The following is a 6,834-nucleotide window of genomic DNA, read 5'->3' on the forward strand; positions in this document are numbered from 1 at the left end:
TGCAAGACCTGAGAAAAACATAGAAATCTGTCAACGAAAACGTTGGTGAAATCATAGGTTTAGTAAGTATTAAACGTTGTTTTTGAACCACAAGATTTTGTATTTCCATAACGTAGATTATCCAAATCATTTGCATTCCAAAAGTGTTGTTATACGCGAGCACTCAATTATCAAAACTTAACCAACGTTACCCCATCACACAGTGCTAGAACCCACACTAAAACACAAAAATATATTTCATCCGCATAACGGTAGCGAACCGTCCGAATGAGGGTTTGTTAAACCCGTATGGCCACACAATATAAGTTCTCGCTTACACCCTGCAAGTGTAACTAATGATAATCGAATTGAGGCATTTTTGTTCTAACTCGCACGTGGAATGTTTGTTTTCACACTTGTGTTCAAAACATAAAAGTAAGTAGTACAAGATGTAACAAAGTATATGTTTTCTCAGCCCACGATTTAAAAGTATAAAAGTTGTTGAAAAGGTGGGACTATGATCTCACCTTGAGCGCAAGAGTTAATAAAGTACTTCAACGAGTAAACGCGTGCAAAGACAAAGCTAATCTCGACCTAAACAAGTAGGTTGTATCAATAACGATAGTCACGAAGGGTCAAAGTTGTTCAATTAGTCCTATGGCTCGACATGACTCGATTATGTAGCATGTGAAGAAAATTGTCAAGTTTCATGCAAGATACAAGTATAGAATCATGTTAGAAAGATTGCATAATTAATTGGTTAAGTTTGACAAAAAGTCAAACTTGGTCGGGTCAAAGTCAACGAAAAAGTCAACATGTTCGGGTCAGGTCCCGGACTATTTTTCTATGCTAATTATTCATATACAAGTGTATTAAAACAAGTTTCATATGAATCGGAGGTCCGTAGGTCATCAAACATTTCACGTGAAATGGGACGAGGAGGTCAGAATCTGACCAGGTACATCTGCGCGCCGCGCGGGGATGGGGCGCGCCGCGCCACCATCTGTGCAGGTCTGTTTCTGTTTTTCCACAAGTATGCACGAGCCAAAATTAATTCTAACACAACAATTGACCCGCAAACACTTATAATGCCTATCATATATCGTTGGAAAGGTATTTTGACGAGGAATACAACTAAGCACTTATGGTCCAACAATAACATCATTTACAATAGCCGAAATCTCATCAAGCGAACAATAAAAGTCCATTTTCAAAGTTTCAAGTTCATCAATTGCATTTTGAGTTTCGGGAAACCAATTCACACATATGATATGCCGTTTTGAAGGTAATGAAGCATACATTACTACTAAACACTAACAATTAACATTCCATGACATTCAAGCATCCAAAAATTCATGTCAAGAACTATCAAACCCTAGTCAAACATCTCAAAATCAATAATCATGTTTTTGAAGTTTTCTTAATCAACCTACACATCAATTTGAAGCTAATGATGCTAGTAACACATTTAATACATGAACTTTAACAATTTAAACAACTTTTAATCATCCAAAATCAAAGATTAAGCAAGCAATTTTCATATTCAAGCTAGTTACACCAAAAACAACAAATCGAGCATACAAATTACATACACGACATCACAATGAGCCATAGACACTAATTAACACACTTTTAAGTCAAGAACACAAATTTAAAGAAATCTAGTGTTTTAGAAATGTTACCCAAACGAGATGAAGTTGGTACCAAAATGAAGAGGATGAAGAGAGGATCACGAATATGTAATTTATTTTGTTGTAAGCCTCCTAGATCGAATTTAGATGATGATTGAATGAATTTGGAAATTGGGTGTGTTCTTGCTAGAGAGAAAGAGAGAGAGAGAGGGAGATGGTTGAATGGTGGTGATTGGGGTGGACTAGGTGACCTAGTCAACTAGTTTGCCCCGTGTCAATTTTAGTCCCTCGAGTTTGTAGTCGGGTGCGGAAAATACCTAAACGGAATATTTTAAAACGCGTATTAAAATCCGATAACGAGAATATTTAGAATGTTAGCTAACGGAGGTTACGAATCTAGATACGAGGAATATTATCTAAAAAGAAAAAGACGGCGTTAAAAAAATAATTTAACGGAAAAATGCGGGATGTTACAATTTTATCTCGAGAAACTTTTTGCCGGTAAACTTTTTTCAAGACCTTTGCCATGATACTTGAGAGGTTTTTAACATCGGGTTTTTGGAAGGAATCTCATTTTCTGTATTTTTCGAGTGATAATAAAGATGATGTGGATGAATTGGTGTGGTAGAAGTAGTGGAGGTGTGAAAGGCTTATTTTGACAAATGGCTAGCACTTCTGATTATAACCAAATCACATTTCGTTATTTGAAAATACAGATCTAGAGCAAGTTCTGATTCTGAGCACAGACATCGGTACTCTCAACGGAAAACAGCGAAGCATTAAATATGAATGCTGGTCTTATTTGGGTGCCTCACCATAATTAATTTAGGTCGATAATGCCTTAGTCATGCAATGCTCTATTAGAGATTTGGTTCGTCCTAACAAGATTTTCACCTTACTTAAGCCTTAATTTCATTTACAAACGCTTCAGGTTTTCAAAAATACTTTTTCGAAAAGGCATTCTCTTGTTAAAAATTTTTGAAAATTGGCTTAAGAACTTGGAATCTTCATAATGGGTTATTTTAATATAGCATAAAAAGTTTATACCAACATCCCACACTTAGACGAAAATTGTTCTCAATTTTCCTAGTGTATCCCACACTTAGGAGTTTTAGTTGAATATTTGGGAATATTTGTCTAGTGTTTATTTGGGTTGGAATCCCACACTTAGTGATAAGCTAGGATGTGGCATAATTTAAAATTTGAGCTAGTAACAGGAAGAAAGGAGTACCCCCAGCAGATGTGGTTGCTTGTGAAGAAACTGGATGGCTTGCAATCTTGGAAGTTATGTCCTTTATTTATCGGCTCATTTGTCATCCTTTAATCTTCTACTCTACTTTATTGCACGGGTTGCCTCCCGAGAAGTGCTTTGTTTAAGGTCATTGGCTCGACCGTAATGATGCCTAAAAATTAGACATTCCCCTCTGGTAGTTGTGATATTGGTCTTCTTTAGGGAATGTGAGTCTTGGTGGATAAATCCTAAGAAAGTGTCGGACAAAAAGTGGTAGTAAATCCGGTACTTCTCTTGAAGATATTTTGAAAGAGAGATAATGCGCGGTTTCGGATCGTGACAGATCTTGAAGTCCGATAAGAATATGATCCACTGCTCTGCTGATTGATCCATGAATGTCAATCATTGAGGCGGTGCTGGTGGTGATTACTTCTCTGATAGGATGTTCATTTCGGAGATCTTCAAATAGTGTCAAAAGTTGTATCTTCAGTATCTCAATATCTTCTGATTTGTGATATCCACAGTAGGAGTCTGTAGCCTTGCACAGATTAGTCAAGATACGAAGCTGGAAAGAAGTGAAGAGCAGCCCGGACCCAAGCATGACCCAAGCATTAATGTGACTGTCTTTGAGTATATCTCCCGACATCCACCTTTGATTGTGAAACTAGGATCCGTTGATTATTGGAAGATACGTGCTATCTGCTTCGTAATGTAGGTGGCAATGTTGACTCGGTCTGGCTCAAGATGAGAAAACGGATTGTTATGTCTCACTTTTTCTATGACTGCGTCTTGTAACTCTTTGATTATCAGATCCGCGTGGTGATCAATTGTTACGTAAATCACTAGCCTCTCTGGTGTGCTTTCGAAATTATCTCTTTCCAAAAGAGTGAAAAAGATGTGAATATCCTCGATCATTTGCAAATCAGAGTGATAAGTCGGGTGTCCGGTGGAGAGATCCATATGCTTCCGGATGAGAGTCAGTAGTGCTCTTTGATTTGCTGAGAACAGAAGTGCAGATCCGGCTAAGGCATTGTAAACCTTAGAGTAAATGATCTTCTGATCTCGACAGAATCTTGTCTCTGAAATAGTGCTCACCAAAGAATTGTGCTCTCGTTGCCTTTCTTCGCGGTAGATATGATCGTGAAGGGTATTGATAGAGTCTTGAATGCGCTCTTCTAGAATTTTAACATTATTGTCTTTTCTCTGTAGATAGAGGTTGTATTCGTCTTTGATAGCCATGATTTGTTTTGTTAAGCGTAGCGTGAAATCAATTGTCGATTTACGAATGGCTTCGAAAATATCTTCAAATTCATCGGTGTCATTGATGAAGGTTATCATGTTAGCATGAGTGGATATGACCGGATTTTGATCTGAAGAAGAGTCTGGTTCCTCTTGATCTGGTTCGGTTGGAGAATATGAGTTAGCCAGAATGTCTTCATGTTGCTCTTACTCGTTATCATTGTATAATAGTCGTCTGAAGATTCGTCTGATGAACGGGATTCTTCAGTATTTTGGTTCTTCATTTTGACATTTGCAGGGTCAATTTCTATATCCTTAATCTCAACTTTATCAGTCTTCTTCTTGAAACAAATGATTAAACTGTGATCTTCTGTCTCAAGCCTCATTAATTCTTCGTGACATTCCAGGTTTGGAGAGGTTATCATCGCAGTTTCTTTTACGTCTCCCATTTCCTCTTCCTCCTCAGGTTCTTCTTCCTCTACTTCTTCACTGGGATCCTCTTCTTCCATTTATGGGTCGTCGGCAGACTGTGATTCGACACCCATCTCGATATCATCGGTTGGTGGTGTAGACTCATCAACGGAAGTGATCCGTCTGGTGGAAATAGCAAACATCTCTGCCTGTCCAGAAAGATCGGTAGGTCGGTCAATTTTGAAGGTAACGCTCTCCCCAAGTGATCGTAAGATCAAGGTTTGATTGTACACATCAATGACAGTCCTAGCCGTATTCATGAAATGTCTTCCTAACACTATTGGTGTGTGTAGGTCTTCCAGAATGTCCATCACTATGAAATTCGTAGGGTATAAGAATTTGTCGACCTTCACCAAGACGTTCTCAACTATGCCCTTAAGATATCGAATTTTGTGATCGGCAAGTTGGATTGTCATTTTAGTTGGTGACAAGTCTCCTAACTCTAATCTCTTATAGAGAGAGTAGGGGATTAGGTTGATACTTGCTCCTAAATATGCTAGTGCATGAATAGTTCCAGATTGGTAGATTGAACACGGAAAAATGAATCGGTCCGTATCTCCTAGCTTTTGCGGTAGACAGTTTCTGAGTAATGCGGAGCATTCTTCACTCAGTGGAATTTTGTTAGAATATGGTATCCTCTCCTTTGTAGAGAGAAGCCTTCTAATGTATCACTTCTGGTTAGGAACTTTAGACATGATGTCCATGAATCTTCCATCAAGTTTAAATGAAACAAGCTTGGATGGTTCCTCCTGTAGCCTTCCAGGGTAAGGTACACACACTGGAGTTGTAGTGGACAGCTTCTGAGTATATGTCGATTTGTTGTTGAGCCTAGCTGACCTTCTCCGTGGTTCTTCCTCTAGGATTACGGAATCTATTTGCTTAGCTTCCTCTATGTGGGGATTTTCGATATTATTACTAGGTAATCTCCCTTGTGGTCGGGTTTCAAGGCGTTGTGATAACTGTTCGAGCTGCGTTTCTATACTTTTGAGCAGAGTCAATTGGTTTCTCATTAGTATCTCCATTTGGTCTTGTTTAGATGCAGTTCTCTGATTCAGCTGTTATCCTTGGATGAACTGAGTCAACTGATCATCAGCTCCGAGAGTGGGGTTGGTTACTTTTGTAATTTGGGTGGTTGGGGAATTTTCCTCAGTTGGTAGACCAGTGAGTGGAAGTGTTTGATCGTAGGTCAATTGAAATTGTTGGGCTGGATAAGGTGGGTAACGATAGCGAAAAGGATGATTGTTTCTTTGGAATTGGTTAACCCTAGATTGTTGATTGAATTCGGGGTTTGATTGAAGAGCTGGGTATTGAACGTAACAGACTGAATCGTCAGGGTTCTCATACTCAACTTGATATTCTTCAGTGGGTTACGGGTTGGTACAATTAACATAGGCCTGAGCCTGGTTAACCTGCTCTGGTTACGTCTTCAATTCTCTGAGTTGTATGGCGAGAGATTCCGTCTTGTCCGTAAGAGATTTGATGGCTTCCGTTTGATTATTAAGTGAGAAGAGTAGTGCAGATGATGAAGTTGTTTCACCACTGTTCCAGTCATGATGATACATTGTCATGTTCTCGAGCATCTCCCATGCTTTGTCTGCGGTTTGGTTCATCAGATTTCCTTGAGCTGCGGCATAATTTGTGTTCCTATGATTTACCGTAAAACCATTGTAGAAGGTACATATTTGGGCTGACCGTTCTAACTGGTGATTAGGGCATTTCTTCAGCAGGGTTTTGAATCGCTCCCATGCAGTGTAAAAATATTCATCATAACTTTGTTTGAAGTTAATGATGTCATTCTTAAGTTTGGTTTGTTTAGAAGGAGGGAAATATTTGGTTAAGAATTTAGTATCCATCTCCGTCCATGACGTGATGAATCTTTTTCCAATCCTTCAAACCATGTTTGTGCATGATGAGTGAGAGAATAGGGAAACAAGTATAGTCGGACTATATCTTGTCCTATCCCTAGCTGTTTGTAGGAGTTCGAAAGAGATATGAATTTATCTAGGTGAGATCGTCATTCGGTAGTCCATGGAATTGACAGCCATTTTGGATGAGTTGTATAATGTGATGTTTTAACTTGAACGAGTGTCCTTGAATCTCTGAGAATCTGATCGGTCCTCCTCGACCTTCAATCGAGGGTTTTGTGTTTTTTACTAAAGTAACGCGTAACGCTATTCGATTCCTGATTCGTTCTTCCTTGCGTGCTTTAGAGATTATTGCGTCTGGATCAGGTACGAATAACAACGGCCATGGTCTAGATCGGTTTTGGGTCATACACTGGTA

At 38.9% G+C, this 6,834-nt stretch overlaps 1 non-coding gene across 1 annotated transcript; it reads left to right on the forward strand.

Annotated features, from left to right (window-relative positions):
* The first annotated feature begins 6,249 nt into the window (after positions 1-6,249).
* Positions 6,250-6,355, forward strand: LOC139869751 (small nucleolar RNA R71). The gene has a single exon (XR_011766332.1). It is a non-coding gene; the product is annotated as a small nucleolar RNA R71 (small nucleolar RNA).
* Positions 6,356-6,834: the final 479 nt, after the last annotated feature.

Source organism: Rutidosis leptorrhynchoides, chromosome 9, assembly GCF_046630445.1.
Source record: "Rutidosis leptorrhynchoides isolate AG116_Rl617_1_P2 chromosome 9, CSIRO_AGI_Rlap_v1, whole genome shotgun sequence".
NCBI classification, from domain to species: domain Eukaryota; kingdom Viridiplantae; phylum Streptophyta; class Magnoliopsida; order Asterales; family Asteraceae; genus Rutidosis; species Rutidosis leptorrhynchoides.